Source organism: Hylobates moloch, unplaced genomic scaffold (genome assembly GCF_009828535.3).
Source record: "Hylobates moloch isolate HMO894 unplaced genomic scaffold, HMol_V3 SCAFFOLD_1, whole genome shotgun sequence".
NCBI classification, from domain to species: Eukaryota; Metazoa; Chordata; class Mammalia; order Primates; family Hylobatidae; genus Hylobates; species Hylobates moloch.
This window is the reverse complement of record NW_026652276.1, coordinates 38,516,190-38,535,601: the sequence shown is the minus strand read 5'-3', so window position 1 is coordinate 38,535,601 and position 19,412 is coordinate 38,516,190. Positions and strand designations below refer to the sequence as shown.

General features: G+C 42.4%; 1 protein-coding gene and 1 pseudogene across 2 annotated transcripts in view; one reads left to right on the top strand and one right to left on the bottom strand.

The window, feature by feature from the left end:
- Positions 1–6,722, bottom strand: part of RAPH1 (Ras association (RalGDS/AF-6) and pleckstrin homology domains 1) — a 110,882-nt gene extending 104,160 nt beyond the window's left edge. For both annotated transcript variants that reach the window (XM_032754826.2, XM_032754824.2), the window contains exon 1: positions 6,429–6,722. The gene's annotated coding sequence lies outside the window, so the exon portion shown is untranslated. The remainder of the gene's footprint in view (positions 1–6,428) is intronic.
- An 11,537-nt stretch (positions 6,723–18,259) lies between these two features.
- On the top strand, positions 18,260–19,409 carry LOC116476655 (eukaryotic translation initiation factor 3 subunit E-like; annotated as a pseudogene).
- Positions 19,410–19,412: the final 3 nt, after the last annotated feature.

Genomic DNA, 19,412 nt, shown 5'->3' with positions numbered 1-19,412 from the left:
AAATTTCTGTGTTAACGAGTACTATAACCAAGATTTTTCAAATATAATGTATCATATTCACTGCTGCTGCCTTAAACTGTATATGTTTATTCTAAAAACTTAGGGTAAAAAACATTTTGAACCATTACTGTTTATTAAGTACACTATTCACAGATAAGTAGGATCACTGATTTCCTTTACCAGTTTCCAATGTCATTTGTTACAATATGAAATAAACCAAATGAGCCAAGAAAGAATTATTCTTTATAAAGTAAACATTATTGGAAAATTAAAACAAATTATATTTGGGAAACATGCAAAATTTGGGATATATAAAGAATATATTTTCAAGTCATATTATTGGTTGTTTTGCTGTATTTATTTATTTTGAGACAGGGTCTCACTCTGTCACTGCAGCCTTGACCTCCCAGGCTCAGGTGATCCTCCCAATCTCAGCCTCCCGAGTTAACTGGAACTACAGGCACACACCATCATACCTGCCTAATTTTTGTATATTTTGTAGAGACAGGGTTTTGCCATGTTCAGGCTGGTCCCAAACTGGGCTCAAGCTATCCACCTGCCTCAGCCTCCCAAAATACTAGGTTTATAGGCATGAGCCACCGCACCTGGCCTGCTCTACTGATTTAGCTAATACTTTTCTTCACTTATCAAACTCAGTAAAATCCTTCTAAAAGTAATTTCCAAAAAAGCATCCAAGTTTTTTACTTGCTTTGTTTTGTTTTGAGACAGAGTTTTGCTCTTGTTGCCTAGGCTGGAGTGCAATGGCGCAATCTCGGCTCACCGCAACCTCTACCTCCCAGATTCAAGCAATTCTCCTGCCTCAGCCTCCCAAGTAGCTGAGATTACAGGCATGCGCTACCACACCCGACTAATTTTTTGTATTTTTAGTAGAGATGGGGTTTCTCTATGTTGGTCAGGCTGGTCTAGAACTCCCCACCTCAGGCAATCCACCCACCTCGGCCTCCCAAAGTGCTGGGATTACAGGCATAAGGCACCGCACACAGCCAAAGTTTTAAATACCATTGCAAAATTGACTTAAGATTCTACAATAATACTGGGCCTACTGAATATGTTTACAGTCCAATTTTTGCTAGCTATCACCATTCTTCATCACAGGGCTTAAATTTTAATAGTGTAACATAATGGTAAGTCCTTGGCTTCCTGATCTTGTTTTTCTTCTCATCTAAAGGGATGACTTGTTCCTCCTTTTCTAAACCTTATCTGTTCACCCATTTTCAACTCATAGACCCTTCTGCTTCTTTGTGGTCCCTGCTTCTTCAGTGTCATCTTCTACTGATTCCTCATATTTTATACCTAAACTGGCATCCTCTCTATTGTGGAGAACAGAATACCTATCTTAGATTTCTCTATTATGCGTAGCTCTGCTTAGAGCAGAAAAACAGTATGCATTTTATTAAGAGCAAATACATATATACTTTTCAAAAAGCCAATTTATAAGACATAAGTGATATAGTTTAAGACATCTGCCTTAAAGCATGAAAAATACCTTAATAGCAAGAAGAGCATATGAAAAAGCTTTAGAGATCATATAATCTGGGGTTTTAAAAACTATTTCACAACAAAACTCAACCAGATGAAATTTTACACAGCCTCTCAAATATATAAAGCTGGCAAAAGCATTGCTATTTTACGTTCAAATACATTGTTATTTTATTGTAAACTCAAATAAAGAGATAAATTAAGGGTTAGAGATGTTAAACAATCCATTTATTTTTGTATGCTTTGATTTCACCCAGGTAAGCAGTTGCAGCTCTTAACAGTCCCATCTACAGTCTTCAGGATACTCTTCAAATACACTGATCCAAATGTTTTAAACAATAAAAGGAAAAGCTTTATTCTTAGGAATGTCTGGCCCATCGCACCCCCACAATTAACCACGTATAACCATGTAGCACTATGGTCTTCAATGTGTTAAAAAAAATTTAGGTCGGGCGTGATGGCTCACACCTGTAATCCCAGCACTTTGGGAAGCCGAGGTAGGTAGATCACCTGAGGTCAGGAGTTCAAGATCAGCCGGGCCAACATGATGAAACCCTGTCTCTACTAAAAATACAAAAATGAGCTGGGCACGGTGGTGTATGCCTGTAATCCCAGCTACTCGGGAGGCTGAGGCAGGAGAATTGCTTGAGCCTGGGAGGCAGAGGTTGCAGTGAGCTGAGATTGTGCCATTGCACTCCAGCCTGGGCAACACAGTAAAACTCCATCTCAAAAAAAAAAAAAATTATATGCACACATGCATACATATAAATATACACATGCGTATATATGAATGAGTATGAGTGCCAGAACCATTCAACGGGGAAAGGACAGTCCTTTCAACAAATGACTGGGAAAACTGAATATGCAAAAGAATAAATTTGGACCCTTACCTAACACATTTGCAAAAATTAACCCCAAATGGATCAAAGACCTAAACATAAGAGCTGAAACTATAAAACTCCTAAAAGAAAACAGGGAAAACCTTCATGACATTGGATTTGGCTACAATTTCTTGGACATGACACCAAAAGCACAGACAGAAGAAAAAATAAATTGGACTTCTTCAAAATTTAAAACTTCTGTGTTTGGGGAGTGGGGGGCTGGGGGAGGGATAGCGTTAGGAGAAATATCTAATGTAAATGACGAGTTAATGGGTGCAGCAAACCAACGTGGCACACGTATACCTATGTAACAAACCTGCACGTTGTGCACATGTACATCAGAACTTGAAGTATAAAAAAAAATTTGTGCAAAAGGATACTATCAAGACAGTGAAAAGACAACCCATAAAATGGGAGAAAATGTTTGCAAATCATATATTTGATAAGGTGTTAATATCCAGAGTGTACAAAGAACTCCTACAACTCACCAAAAAACAACCTACTTTAAAAATGAGTCAAAGACTTGGATAGACATTTCTCCGCAGATATACAAGTGGACATAAGCATATGAAAAGATGCTCAACATCACTAATCATTAGGAAAATTCAAATCAAAACCACAATGAAATACCACCCCAAGCCCATTAGAAGAGCTATTATCAAAAACATAAAAAGAAAAAAACACTAGAAAAGAAGTGTTGGCAAGATACGGAGAAACTGGAACCTTTGTGCATTGCTAGCGGGAATGTAAAATGGTGCAGCTGCTGTGGAATGCAATATGGCACTTCCTCAAAAATTAAATATAGAATTAGCATACAATCTAGCAATCCCATTTCTGGGTATACAGAAATACTGAAAAAAGAACCGAAACCAGGGATTCAGACAGTTGTATACCAACACTCAAGGCAGCATTACAGTACCCCAAAGGTGGAAACAACCCAAATACCCATAAATGTGGTATATACATACAATGGAATATTAATCAGTCTGAAAAAGGAATGGAATTATGATACATCCTACACGGATGACCTTGAAGACAGTATGCTAAGTAACATAAGCCAGACACAAGAATCAATATTGTATGAGTCAAAAGTAGAAAAGTTACTAGTCGGGTAGGATAGAGGGAGGGAAGTGAATAGTTACTGTTTTGTTTTTGAACAGGGTCTCACTCTGTCACCCAGTGTGCATGATCATAGCACGCTGTGGCTTCTAGAATTACTGTTTAACGGGAAGAATTTCAGTTTGGGATGATAAAAAAGTTCTGGAGATGGTGGTGATGATGGCACAACAATGTACTTAAGCCACTGAACTGTACACTTAAAAATAGTTAAAATGGTAAATTGTATGTTATGCATACTTTACCACATTTCTTTCAAAGAGTATATGCGTGTGTTGCTTTAGTGGCAGTGTAAAAACATGGTTAAGAATACAAGCTTAAGAATTAGGCTGCCCGGTTTCAAATCCAGCTCTGCCACTATAGCTCTGCATTCTTTGGGCAACTTATTGTCTGTGCCTATTTTCTCAAATAATAGACTCTATTTTATAGGGTTATGGTGAGAATTAAATAAATTATCACATATAAAGTGTTTAAAACAGTGTATGTCATATAGTGGCCACTTTCTATTATTACAAGTTTAAGATACATTTTTATTGAGATTTAAGTCAAACATCTGCAGAATCTTTGAAATTCTCAAGTTCAGTGAAACAGTAAGAAGCAGTGATCTAATCCAAACTTCTCATTTTATAGGTAAAGGAACTAAGAGTCCAAGATAAGTTATCTGCCTGAAGTCACATCTTGTTTCACTAATATTAATTTTCCTAAAATTAAGTGTTTGGGATTAACAATACTACTGTTGACATTCAACTACTTCCAAACCAAGGCAACCAAAGCCATGAGATTCTATAATGTGTATCCAAGAATCTGTGAATAGTGTGACAGTTATCCACGATGCCAATCTAATAAGTATTTATGGGGTGAGAACCAAAAGGCAGCAAAACCAAAAGACATAATTATCCTCAAAGACAATGGTTAAAAACACCTCTTTGGAAAATAGTGTTAAATATTTGTGAAAACACACTCAATAGTGCCCACTACTCCACTCCTTTCACCCAGTTACATACTCTATAATCTTAGTGAGACCTCTGAGTCTGAAAAATAAGCTGCTGCTTCTACCAAATAAAGCTAATGTTTATCACAAGGCAACATCTACAAATAATTCTTTATTAAATTCAAACAGGAGACAGCAATCTAAATTATACAAAATTATTAATCCAAAAAATCATGAATTAAGCTTTTTGTACTTACTTGAGTAGGCCTGTATCTGGTTTCTGGGAAATTCACCACACAAAAAGCAAAATAACGGAGACAATCTTTGAAGGTCAGACTCAACAAGAGTTAAAAGCTATTGAGCGTCCCTATTTTGCCCCTCCCCCAAAGGTCCTCCCCCTCAATTCGGCTCTCAAAGGATAGCACCACCATGTGAAATGTCTTCCTCCCCATCTGAATCTGCTGAAATCCTACTCATCCTTAAAGGTTTCACTTAAATGCCGACGCTTCCATGCATTCCTCCCTCAATTTAGAATTAATCTCTCTTCTTCGCTCTCCTATTCTACACCTCAACATTTTATTATATAATGCACTGTATTACAATTACCTACATTCACTAGCCCCCCGCACCGCACCCCTAAAAAAACCACCCCGAAGAGGAAAGGAATTTAAGGTGCTGTTAAACACCTCTATGCCAGGCAAGGTGCGAGGCATTTTGCATACATTATATCATTTAATCTACATGAAAAACATCTGGGTAGGTAAACAGGTGGTGTTATTCCCATTTTACTGATAGGGAACGTACTGCAGAGTTCAATAGCTTATCCAACATCACGTTGCAAGCCAATTCCAGGGCGTACGGTTTCCCCCACTCCGAAGAGCTCTTTCCACCACGCCATGCTTGTTCACCTGGTGTCCCCCAGCCTAAATGACGGAGTAGGTATTCCATAAATGTTTCCTGAATTTAATATCCCCATGAACTGACTCTTTAATAATCCGATCACGCCTCATCCCTAACCCGTTACCTTTACTGTTCCTTAACGGTGGACTTTACCTACGTAAGCAGCTCTCCACATTTCCCTGAGAAATGCTGCAGACAACATCAACCCTTATTGGAAGACTGAGTGAAGAACTTTTCCATTCTCCCGGATTTCCCCAACGGATCTTCCCAAAGAATTTAATAAATGCACACACGCAAGACACATGTAACACTTACACCCTCCCCCAAGGCTCTTATTTCATATTAAACCATGTCTTCGAGCTTATAAGCAATAAGGTTTGTGCGGTTTCCAGCTCACACAGTGAGGACACCCTAAGTCACTGCCTTAAGAAAACCTTATCTTTCAACCTGTCTTAACACGAAGGCATCCTAATACTATCACATTGCCCCCTCCCTCCGTCCACCTCCCCCCGCCATGAATTGCAGTTTGGATTTCCGGCGGGAATGTATAATACACACCGCAAGAGGAGACGGGGTTAAAAAGCAATGAAGCAATTACTTAGCCTGTTTAATTAGAAAGAAGACACAGAAGGCGCCCCGCCTTTCAAAATCTCTGCACTGAACTCATCTATGAAAGATGGGGGCATCGAAGCCCAAGCAACCCGACATCCAAGTAGCTGGTTTCTGCAGCTGGGCGGGGGAGAGTCCTTTCCTCCCTGCGGTCCGGGGCCACCAGCCCCGGGTGCTGGGTCGGAGAAGCCTAACCGCACCCTTCCCAGGCAGCCCCTTATCTCATTGTCTCCCTCCGTCGCGGTCCCCAGGGGAGCAGGGTGCAGTCCAGGCCCCACCGACCTCCATCCACCAGCCGGGAGCGGTCCAGCCAGCCCCGGCCCGAGCCCCAACCTGGCAACGACCCCGCCCCAGGCTGCCGCCGACCGTACCGCACCCGGATGGCGGGGCCGGGCGCCGGGAAAATGGAGGCGGGAGCGGCAGGAGTGCCTCACGGCCCCGCGCCCAGCCGGCTCCCTCCCCTGGCCCCGAGGGCGAGGCTAACCACTCACCGTGGCAGCCGGTCGGCCTTCCCGCGGCCCCCGTTACCGTCGCGGCAAGGAAACCGCCGCTCGCGCTCCTCCAGCCGCTGCCTCCGCCTCCTCCCCAGGCGCGGTGCTCCGTCGCCAGAGACGCAGCGAGTGCCAGCAGCTCCCGCGCCGCGCGCTCGGTGACTGACTGACTGACTGACTGGCGGGCGGCGGCGGGAGCGGCGGCGAGGGCGGGGCGGCCGCAGCACCCCGCGGCGGCGGAGCCGAGTGTGGTCGCGTCCAGCCGAGACGCAGAAGGCGGGGTTGAGGGCCGGACTGCCGACTGTAGGGCCGACTCGCGCGGGACCGCGCGCTGCCCCCGCCCGCCGCCAACCACTCACTTCCGGCGCAGGCCGCCGCGCCCGCCGCCCTTCCCTACCCCGCGCCCCCAGCCCGCCCTCCGTCCTCCCCTCTGGCGCTCGGCCGCACCCAGCCGCGGCTCCGCTCGTGCCTCGCCTTTCCTCCGCACGTCCCTGTGAGCCGCCTCCAGGAACGAGTGAATCAGAGAATGAATGAGTAGGGAGGAAAATCCCAGTGCGGCCCCACCCCCTGCTCGCCTTTCCTAGGAAGCGGGCCCAGCAGCCTCTGTCCTAGCGCCCTGGGAGGCACAGCAGCCTCCAGCAGGTCTGTCAGGGAGCTGTACGCATCCACCTTTATACGCTGTCCGTGTGTGTATTCAGAGACTCCAGAAACGCGTCCGGGGTTGGCTCGGTCACTTACAGGACCATTCTCCTTGAGATCTGTGAGGCCCTTCTTTAGGAAATCCCATTGGCCAAAAAGTCTCTGCAGTTTCATGCAATGTATTGGGAAACTTTTAGAAACGGGACATTTCGATGACCTTTACTTTTTAAACTTCGAAATCTGTTAATCCTGCCTCCTTAATTTCTGTCCCCCCACCCCATCGGAATTGTGTAGTAGTAAGGTGTCGGCATTTTTCCTTATCGCTAAGCTCAGCTGCTGCCTCTTTAGATGCAGGCTTGACTTTGGCAGACTTTTAGATTTTAAGTTATGTCCTTATTTTGACCTTCACCTAAAGTTGATCAAAGAAAGGAACAAATGGAACTAAGTTATGTTTGCTTGGCTACATGCAAAGCAAGTTTGTTGACAGCATTAAAACAATTGAGAAATTGGGAGTGTGACCTGAAATTGGTTGCAATGAACATTGCTTTTTCATGTCTTCCCATCTGCTTGCTAAGAATTTGTTATCTTAAATTTTCACAAAGCGTTGACTGTACATTCCTGAAATCCTAGCTCCCTCTCTAAGAATGAGAGTGTTCATTTCTCTGTCCCGGGGCCAAATCCTGGTTTGGTTAATTACATTCTTACTTCCTGATATTCTTGAGGACTTTCAAGTGGTTTCAGTCTTTTTTGTACAATCTGTTCCAAACTGGTACACAATCTATTTCAAACTGGTATTTAGAACCATACAATACAGATACTGGCTGCCTTTCACACTTTAGATATCTGTACTTTTGAAACATAACTGCACTTTTGTATTTTAAGTTCAGTAGGTATGTCAATATTCTTGTATAGAATAATACTATCTCTTGACTGGATTAAGAAAATGTGGCACATATACACCGTGGAATACTATGCAGCCATAAAAAAGGTTGAGTTAATGTCCTTTGTAGGGACATGGATGAAGCTGGAAACCATCATTCCCAGCAAACTATTGCAAGGACAGAAAACCAAACACTGCATGATCTCACTCATAGGTGGGAACTGAACAATGAGAACACTTGGACACAAGGCAGGGAACATCACACACTGGGGCCTGTCAGGGGGATGGTGAGGGGGGAGGGATAGCATTAGGAGATATACCTAATATAAATGGGTGCAGCACACCAACATGGCACATGTATACATATGTAACAAAGCTGCACGTTGTGCACATGTACCCTAGAACTTACAGTATAATAAAAAATAATAACAATAAAAAAGAGTAATACTATCTCTTATAAATGAAGATGATCCTGCTGACCAACTTCTTTTAGACTTCTCTTCCTTTCTTGTGGAAATCATTATTTGCCACCTAATTATTTCAAGAAGTTATCCTCCAAAAGTGAATATAATACAACACTTTATTCATCCTTATATCTTCCACAATATCTAGCATAGTATCTTGCACTATAAGTATTTATAAATTAAATGCTTTAAAATTTTTCGTAAGTGATAATTTTATACAAATGTATCTAGTCTTTCACCTCATTTCCCTTGAGACCAAGTTTGTTGACATTAGACACAGCTGGGTGCCAAACTTAATGAATCCTATTGTCATTAAATGTACTAGGCTGTGTGATACCTTACAAGGAAGATGATTCATTTAAACTTCCTTAAAAAAATAGACCATTGAAGCGAGGAGTGGTGGCTCACGCTTGTAATCCCAGCACTTTGGGAGGCTGAGGTGGGCAGATCACCTGAGGTCAGGAGTTTGAGATAGCCTGGCCAACATGGTGAAATCCCATCTCTACTAAAAATACAAAAATTAGCCAAGCATGGTGGCGGGTGCCTGTAATCCCAGCTACTCAGGAGGCTGAGGCAGGAGAATCACTTGAACCTGGGAGCGGAGCTTGCAGTGAGCCAAGATCGTGCCGTTGCACTCCAACCTGGGTGACAAGGGTGAGACTCCATCTCAGAAAAAAAAAAAAAAAATAGACCATTGAGTGCCTTTTACATAGGTCTTAGCCAACTCTCCTCCAAGTGCTTAGCCTAAGATCAAGGCTAATTAAAAGAGAAAAAAGGTCACTTTCAGTCATTGAGAAAAGAGTGTTCTCATCAGTTTCTTTAAACCGTTAAATCATTCGTTCATTCAATCGGAGTTTATTAAGCTCCAATTAAGGCCCAGGAATACAAAGACAAGAAGGATGTGACATGATGCTTCCTGCCCACAAAAAGCATACAGTCTAGTGGGTAAAGCAGGTAAGGAAGTCATTGTTAGACTGAAAGTCCATTCCCAGATCAGGAAAGCCTTCCTGATGGGGAGATTCTTGAACTGAATGTTAAATGATAGGGAGGAGCTAACCAGAAGAAGGAGAGAACAAGCATTCCAAACAAAGAAAACAATATCTATGCAGGTGTGTGGAAGCACCAAGCATCACCATGCTTTAGAGGCATCATAAGTGTATTAGTCCATTTTCATGCTGCTGATAAACACATACCTGAGACTGAGAAGAAAAAGAGGTTTAATGGACTTACAGTTCCACGTGGCTGGGGAGGACTCACAATCATGGTGGAAGGTGATGAGGAGCAAGTCACATCTTAACATAGATGGCGGCAGGCAAAAAGAGAGCTTGTGCAGGGAAACTCCCATTTTTCAAACCATCAGATCTCATGAGACTTATTCACTATTACGAGAACAGCATAGGAAAGACCCACCCCCATGATTCAACTATCTCCCCCTGGGTCCCTCCTACAACAGGTGGAAATTATGGGAGCTATGAGATTTGGGTGGGGACACAGAGACAAACCGTATTAGTAAGTAATTCCATTTTGTCAGAACAGGCATAGAGAAGAGTCAAAGAGGTTGGAGGAAAGGGTAGGAAGGGCTTCATTCATGAAGGGGCTCATGTTAAACTAAGGAATTTGAATTTGATACTCTGGGAAATGTAGTAAATAATAAAATATTTGAAGTATTTTAGCTCCAGAACAACTGAGTTTGTGTTTTGGAGACCAAGAAGACCAGACTGGAGCAGGAGAAAATTAGGAGGTGATGTCAACAACCTGAATCCTAATGAGATGTGTGCTGCAGGTCTCAATAAAAGCAAGAGGTCATAAAATGGGGAGGAGGGACTAGATGGGAGATATATTAAAGAGGTAGAATCTACAGAATATATAACTGGATATCAGGGAGTGAATGCAACGGAGACATTTAGAATGACCCTCAGGATTCTGGTTTAGAAGAGTGACTGAATGGTGGTGACCTCTGAAATAAAGAGCATGGGAAAAGAGCAGGTTTCAGGGAACTGGCTGAATACCTGTATGAGAAAGAATAGTACCATAAATCCAGGCACCTTAGTCCATCATTTCCCCAAGTGTGTTCTTTGGAACTCTAGTCCCACAGGATTTTAGTAGGTGTGATTCCCCCTCAAAATTTTAAGTTCCTTTAATCAAATGAGAATGCCAAACTGTTCAATGGGTTTCTAAACTAGAGAGGTTTCTGGTGGTTTTAATATTTTAATGTGCACTGGGAATTTCTGAGGTAGATATTTTATACAAGCGCTTTCCAAATGTATTCAATCATGAAACCCTTTTTCCAATGGAACATCTTATAAGACATGTGTTCCACAGCACACACTTTGGGAAATGCTGACCTAAACCAGATTTTTGGTTTATAGTAAAGGAAGCTGTAGCTTAAGGCATGAAGTGACTTGTCTAAAGTGAAACAGCTATTACTAGAAGATACTGGACTAAGGTCTGTATCTTCTGACCCCAGTCACATTCTCTTTCCAGTACATATTGCTTTACGAGTTACAAACTCAATTCCAGCACTTTCTACCAATCATAGGGAGAGGAATAAAAAATTATGGAATATATCGTTTTAAATGATGTTTCCAATCAGTCATTTTTAAAGATATGCTAATTTTTAATGGTTAATATTTTACATAAGATAAAAAGATTTGTACATTGGAGAAGTGGGACCGATTATCACCTTCATATGATCTTTCTGATAATTGAACAGGAGACTTATAAAATTAAATTGCCTAACTAAATAGAATATTCATCTAGTCGTCCTATCCCTGAAGTAGCTTTAAATAAAATAAGCTTTCAGGAATTGATAGAAACATTAAAACTCTCCCCAAAAATATTAGTGTTTTTTTTGTTTTGTTTTGCTTTTTTGAGACGGAGTCTCGCTTTGTCGCTCAGGCTGGAGTGCAGTGGTGCGATCTCGGCTCACTGCAAGCTCCGCCTCCCGGGTTCACGCCATTCTTCTGTCTCAGCCTCCCAAGTAGCTGGGACTACAGGCATGCGCCACCATGCCCGGCTAATTTTTTGTGGTATTTTCAGTAGAGACGGTGTTTCACCGTGTTAGCCAGGATGGTCTTGATCTCCTGACCTCGTGATCCACCCATCTTGGCCTCCCAAAGTGCTGGGATTACAGGCGTGAGCCACCGCACCTGGCCAAATTTTAGTGTTGATTTTATTCCACCTGCACATGGAAGGAAATATCTGGTACTATGAAAATCCACACCAGATTTTGACTTCCTCTCTGGCACAATTCCCCTGATTCTGAAAACTCTAATAGCTAATGGGTGAGAGAGTTTTCTTATCCTAAATTCATATTCTTAATTCTCAAAGGAGGAATTTTAGTACTTCCTATTCTTAGAAAAATGAGACAATTTTTTTTTTTTTTCAGGAGACCTCTTAGGACTCTGGGACAAATTTTAAGAGTAGCTAGCTTCTATACACATTACCTTTGAAACAAGTTATCAGCATTTTAATTTATGTTTCATACTTTATAAAGTATTTGTTTCATTTCTGAATGCTATATTCATTTTTAGTAGGCAGATCAAGACCATCATATGTGGTGTAAATATGTTGAGTGAATGAGTAATTAATTACTTTATTTTTTATTTTTTATTTTTTTGGAGACAGCGTCTCACTCTGTTGCGCAGGTTGGAGTGCAGTGGCACAATCTCAGCTCACTGCCACCTCTGCCTCCCAGGTTCAAGCGATTTTCCTGCCTCAGCCTCCCAAGTAGCTGGGACGGCAGGCGTGCACTACCATGCCCAGCTAGTTTTTTTATTTTTAGTAGAGATGGGTTTTCACCATGTTGGCCAGGCTGGTTTTGACTCCTGACCTCAGATGATCCACCCGCCTCGGCCTCCCAAAGTGCTGGGATTACGGGTGTGAGTCACTGCGCCCAGCCAGTAATTAATTACTTTAAAACTTCAGTAGCTATAAGTCATGGAGAAAACACAATTATTATTATTATTTATTTTATTTATTTGTTTTAATTTTTTATTTTTTTGAGACGGAGGCTCACTCTGTCACCCAGGCTGGTGTGCAGTGGTGGTATCTAGGCTCACTGCAAGCTCCGCCTCCCAGGTTCACGCCATTCTCCTACCTCAGCCTCCGGAGTAGCTGGGATTACAGGCACATGCCACCACGCCCAGCTAATTTTTTGTATTTTTAGTAGAGATGGGGTTTCACCATGTTAGCCAGGATGGTCTTGATCTCCTGACATCGTGATCTGCCCGCCAAGGCCTCCCAAAGTGCTGAGATTACAGGCGTGAGCCACTGCGCCCATTATTATTTTTGAGACAGAGTCTTGCTCTGTCACCAGGCTGGAATGCAGTGGCATGATCTCAGCTCACTGCAACCTCTGCCTCCTGGGTTCAAGTGATTCTTCTGCCTCAGCCTCCCAAGTAGCTGGGACTACAGGCAGGCACCACCACACTCAGCCAATTTTTTGTATTTTTAGTAGAGACGGGGTTTCACTATGTTGGACGGGATGATCTCAATCTCTTGACCTCATGATCTGCCCGCCTCAGCCTCCCAAAGTGTTGGGATTACAGGTGTGAGCCACCATGCCCAGTGCAAAAACACTATTATTAATCCATTTATCAAATCAATTGCATTTATTTATTTAATGTTCACTGTGTCTCCAGCTGTGCCTAGAATCACTAGAGAAATACATGAAATAGTCTCTGATTTTTAAAAATGATTCCACCCATTGTTCACAAGTATGGGAAGAAATAGGCACTCTCACACCTGCAAGTGGGAATAGAAATCATTGCAACCTTTTTCTATAGGGCAGTTTGGCAACATATTCAAAGGAATAAGAACAAAACATTAGCTAGGATATTGTGGGATGATGGCAAATATTTGGAAAGCCCCTAAATGTCTAGCCATGGGAGGTTGTTTAAGAAAATGAAGGCTGTGGCTGGGTGCAGTGGCTCATGCATATAATCCCAGCATTTTGGAAGGCCAAGGCCGGCGGATCACCAGGTCAGGAGATTGAGGCCATCCTGACCAACATGGTGAAAATCATCTCTACTAAAAATACAAAAAAATTAGCCAGGCATGGTGGTGCATGCCTGTAGTCCCAGCTACCCAGGAGGCTGAGGCAGGGGAATGGTTTGAACCAGGGAGGAAGAGGTTGCAGTGAGCTAAGATCGTGCAACTGCACTCCAGCTTGGTGACAGAGCAAGACTCTGTCTCAAAAAAAAAAAAAAGAGACAGAAAATGAAGGCTGAGCATGGTGGCTCACACCTGTAATCCCAGCACTTTGGGAAGCCAAGGTGGGCAGATCACCTGAGGTCAGGAGTTCAGGATCAGACTGGCCAACATGGTGAAACCCCATCTCTACTAAAAATACAAAAATTAGCTAGGTGTGGTGGTGTGCACCTGTAATCCCAGCTACTTGGGAGGCTGAGGTGGGAGAATTGCTTGAACCTGGGAGGCAGAGATTGCAGTGAGCCAAGATTGCACCACTGCACTCCAGACTGGATGACAGAGTGACTCTGTCTCAAAAACAACAACAAAAAAGAAAGAAAATGATGATTTGCAGAATTTTTTGATATGAAAAGATGTTCACAATATGTTGATTAAAAAGTTATAAACATTGGCCGGGCGTGGTGGCTCACGCTTGTAATCCCAGCACTTTGGGAGGCCGAGGCGGGCGGACCACGAGGTCAGGAGATGGAGACCACAGTGAAACCCCGTCTCTGCTAAAAATACAAAAAAAATTAGCCAGGCGTGGTGGCGGGCGCCTGTAGTCCCAGCTACTCGGAGAGGCTGAGACAGGAGAATGGCGTGAACCCGGGAGGCGGAGCTTGCAGTGAGCCGAGATTGCGCCACTGCACTCCAGCCTGGGCGACAGAGCGAGACTCCATCTCAAAAAAAAAAAAAAAAAAAAAGTTATAAACATTATATACAATATGAACCCATGAGAAAACATATAGGAAAAACCTAGAAGGAAATGCAAGAAGACAAAGTGTTTATTGCAGAGTGGTATGATTATGGTACTTTCTTTTCCTACTTTATCTTTTAACAACAAATTTGTATTCTTTAATTGACAAATGAATTGCACTAAATCAATATTTATGAAGATAAATCTCTTAAAATGTTGAGGAAAACAACAATATAAAATGTATATTATTTAAAAATAGTTGATTTTACTTTATTTTATTTTATTTTTTTGAGATGGAGTCTCGCTCTGTAGCCCAGGCTGGAGTGCAGTGGTGCGATCTCGGCTCACTGCAAGTTCCGCCTCCTGGGTTCATTCCATTCTCCTGCCTCAGCCTCCCGAGTAGCTGGGACTACAGGCGCCCACCACCATGCCCGGCTAATTTTTTTGTATTTTTAGTAGAGACGGGGTTTCACCGTGTTAGCCAGGATGGTCTCGATCTCCTGACCTCGTGATCCACCCGCCTCGGCCTCCCAAAGTGCTGGGATTACAGGCTTGAGCCACTGCACCCAGCTGATTTTACTTTAAAAGGGGATCTCTACATTCAAGAAATTTTACCATGGGACAAGAACATATGAAATAACCAGAGAACAACTAAATATTAAGCTCTGATACAGACTGTAAGTACAGTAGGAGTTAAGGGAAGAGGGAATTCAGCAGACCTCAGAAGGTTAACCTCAGAAGGTTAAGATAACTTCATGGAAAAAAATGATACTTAGCTGACACTTAGAATCTGAATGCCAAGAGGAGAAACAGAGTTAGGGGTAGTAATAGAGGGGTGAATCAAGGGCCTCCTATGGCCCAAATCACAGACGTCTCATTCCTCCCAGTCAAACATTAACAACTGTGGAACACTTGATCCTTGCCTTTAAGTATATTTCTGCTTCTTGCATGTGAGATTTAAATACCCTACATAATATAAATATGTAGTAAACAGAGTATGACATACCTACACCTAATAAAACAATTATTTTAGTTGTTTTTTTCTAAAGAGTAGCCCTTTTGGGCCAGGTGCGGTGGTTCACGCCTGTAATCCCAGCACTTTGGGAGGCCGAGGCAGGTGGATCACCTGAGGTCAGGAGCTCAAGACTAGCCCGGCCAACATTGCTGAAACCTCATCTCTACTAAAAACACAAAAAATTAACTGGGCATGGTGAGGCCACCTGTAGTCCCAGCTACTCAGGAAGCCGAGGCAGGAGAATCGTGTGAAGCTGGGTGGCAGAGGTTGCAGTGAGCCAAGATCACTCCACTGTACTGTACCCTGAGTGACACAGCAAGACTCCGTCTCAAAAAAAAAAAAAAAAAAAAGTGTATTCCTTTTGGGGAGGCTTTTAATCTGCAAAATCTATAAAACTGGACATTTCCAGGTATTTACTTAGAACTAATACAAACTATTATGCAAGAGCAGTTATCACAATAACCTGAACCCTTGTGAATGTTCTGACGTCCATACCAGTCAGACCACAAATGAATTCAACCAACCAGAACTCAGCAATTATCTGATCACACACAAGTTAGAGTGCAATTATTAAGCCAGCTTTCCAAGGTGATAACTAAACTGCTACTAGTAGTATTAGCTATACATATTAGAGTGAGTGAATGACTTGTGTTTAGTACCTAATAATAAACCAAAAATATTACACCCATCTCAAAAATGCCTGCAGTGGGAAAGAATGGCAGAACCTGAACTTCCATCTTTTTTGTTTTTTTAGTAAACACTGGGAAAAATTGTTTTATTAGAGCTGAAGAGGTCTAATAACCAATGCAGTAGAATCCGTTTTTAAATGTGCCAGCCATTTTCCCAACTCCACACCCTTGCAATGACTATTCATTCCCTCTGTCTAGAATGTCCTTTTTTCCTTCTGTTTGGTCTGCTCCTACTCACTGCAGTTCAGCTGTCTCCTCCTTCATTCCCAGTTCCCCTAGATAAAGCTATTTGCTACATCCTATGATATGTTCTCAAAAAACTTTGCACATTGGTATTAGAATGTTTCGTGCATGCATCTGAGTCCTCCGAAAAACCACGAGTTCTTCAAAGGGCAAAGCCTGTGACTTACTCAGACATATATTTTCTTAAGCACCTTGCATGTTGTCTTGTACACAGAAAAGTTCAGCAGTATTTGTCAAGAAAAGGATGATGAGAGATATGGTTAAGAAAAGTCTGGCTATATATATATATATATATATTTTTTTTTAGACAGGGTTTCATTCTTGTTGCCCAAGCTGGAGTGCAATGATGCAATCTCGGCTCACTGCAAACCTCTGCCTCCCAGGTTCAAGCGATTCTCCTGCCTCAGCCCCAGTAGCTGGGATTACAGGTGCACCACCATGCCTGGCTAATTTTTTGTATTTTTAGTGGAAATGGGGTTTCACCATGTTAGCCAGGCTGGTCTCAAACTCCTGACCTCAGGTGATCCACCCATCTCGGCCTCCCAAAATGCTGGGATGAGAGGCGTGAACCACCGTGCCCAGCAGAAGTCTGGCAACATTTTGAAGATAGATCGGAGTAAGGAAAACAATCAGAAGGCTGGTTGTATTAATCCAGGCATGAAATGATGAGAAATGAGAAACCAGGGAAATTGAATTACATTTGGAAAAACTGACAGACACAGGTGACAGATTGGACAAGGGTAAGAAGATTGGACAGATTGGACAAGGGTGAGAAGAAGAAAAGTCCGGCCGGGCGCAGTGGCTCACGCCTGTAATCCCAGCCCTTTGCGAGGCTGAGGTGGGCGGATCATGAGGTCAGGAGATCGAGACCATCCTGGCTAATACGGTGAAACCCCGTCTCTACTAAAAAATACAAAAAAAAAAAAAAATTAACCAGGCGCGGTGGTGGGCGCCTGTACTCCCAGCTACTAGGGAGGCTGAGGCAGGAGAATGGCGTGAACCCGGGAGGCGGAGCTTGCAGTGAGCCAAGATCGCACCACTGCACTCCAGCCTGGGCGACAGAGAAGAATACTGAAAGCAGAGGACTGACAGCATCACTGAATCAACAGATAGATACCAAGTGCTTGTCGAGCTCAAGGCACTGTGCCGAGTGATGGGGAAGCCACAGGGAAGTGTCTGCTAACCATAAGGACAGCTGAGAGGCATATGAGTTCAGTTTTGGACAAGTTGTGTTTGAAGTAATGGTGGAACATCCAAGTGGATCTGTTGTTTAGCTTGCTGGAAATAAAGAACTGGGTTGTCCTCAAGGCTAAGAATTGTGTCTTTTTAATCACTGAATATCCAGTCTCTGCCATCTATCACAGTGTCTAAGACATCGCTGGGTTAGTTTCCTAGGGCTGCTATAACAAAAAGACACAGACTCGGTTGCTTACACAACAGAAATTTACTTTCTCCCAGTTCTGGATGCTGGAAGTCCGAGATAAGCTGTTGGCAGGCTTGGTTTCTTCTGAGGCCTCTCTTCTTGGCATGCAGGTGGCCGTCTTCTCCCTGTGTCTTCACATGATCATCCCTCTATGCAGTCATGTGTCTGGTGTCTCTGTATTCTAATCTCTTCTTAAAAGAATGCCAATAGTACTGGATTTGAGCTTACCCCACCTACCCCATTTTAACTTAATTACCCCTTTAAAGGCTGTATCTCCAAATACAGTCACATTCTGAGGTACTAGGGGTAAGGACTTCAGCAAACTCATTTTGGGGGGACAAAATTCAGCTTGTAACAGTTACCCAATAAATATTGTTGAATTGAAGGGTGTGTTTCCACAGTGAAAAGTCAAGAATGAAGAGTTAAATACACATAGATGGTGGCCATAAAGACTGGAAATACAGGTACACATATACATGTATATTCTATATAATAAATGGTTTATTGATATATGATATGTTCAATGACATTACATATGTTTAAAGTGCTGTTCCTTATTAACAATAAGTAGACAGACTCCCTTTTCTTTGGCAAGATGGCGGAGTACGACTTGACTACTGGCATCGCGCACTTTTTGGATCGGCATCTAGTCTTTCCGCTTCTTGAGTTTCTCTCTGTAAAGGAGATATATAATGAAAAGGAATTATTACAAGGTAAATTGGACCTTCTTAGTGATCCCAACATGGTAGACTTTGCTATGGATGTATACAAAAACCTTTATTCTGATGATATTCCTCATGCTTTGAGAGAGAAAAGAACCACAGTGGTTGCACAACTGAAACAGCTTCAGGCAGAAACAGAACCAATTGTGAAGATGTTTGAAGATCCAGAAACTACAAGGCAAATGCAGTCAACCAGGGATGGTAGGATTCTCTTTGACTACCTGGCGGACAAACATGGTTTTAGGCAGTAATATTTAGATACACTCTACAGATATGCAAAATTCCAGTACGAATGTGGGAATTACTCAGGAGCAGCAGAATATCTTTATTTTTTTAGAGTGCTGGTTCCAGCAACAGATAGAAATGCTTTAAGTTCACTCTGGGGAAAGCTGGCCTCTGAAATCTTAATGCAGAATTGGAATGCAGACATGGAAGACCTTACACGGTTAAAAGAGACCATAGATAATAATTCTGTGAGTTCTCCACTTCAGTCTCTTCAGCAGAGAACATGGCTCATTCACTGGTCTCTGTTTGTTTTCTTCAATCACCCCAAAGGTCGTGATAATATTATTGACCTCTTCCTTTATCAGCCACAATATCTTCATGCAATTCAGACAATGTGTCCACACATTCTTCGCTATCTGACTACAGCAGTCATAACAAACAAGGATGTTCGAAAACGTCGGCAGGTTCTAAAAGATCTAGTTAAAGTTATTCAAGGAGTCTTACACATATAAAGACCCAATTACAGAATTTGTTGAATGTTTATATGCTAACTTTGACTTTGATGGGGCTCAGAAAAAGCTGAGGGAATGTGAATCAGTGCTTGTGAATGACTTCTTCTTGGTGGCTTGTCTTGAGGATTTCATTGAAAATGCCCGTCTCTTCATATTTGAGACTTTCTGTCGCATCCACCATGTATCAGCATTAACATGTTGGCAGATAAATTGAACATGACTCCAGAAGAAGCTGAAAGGTGGATTATAAATTTAATTAGAAATGCAAGACTGGATGCCAAGATT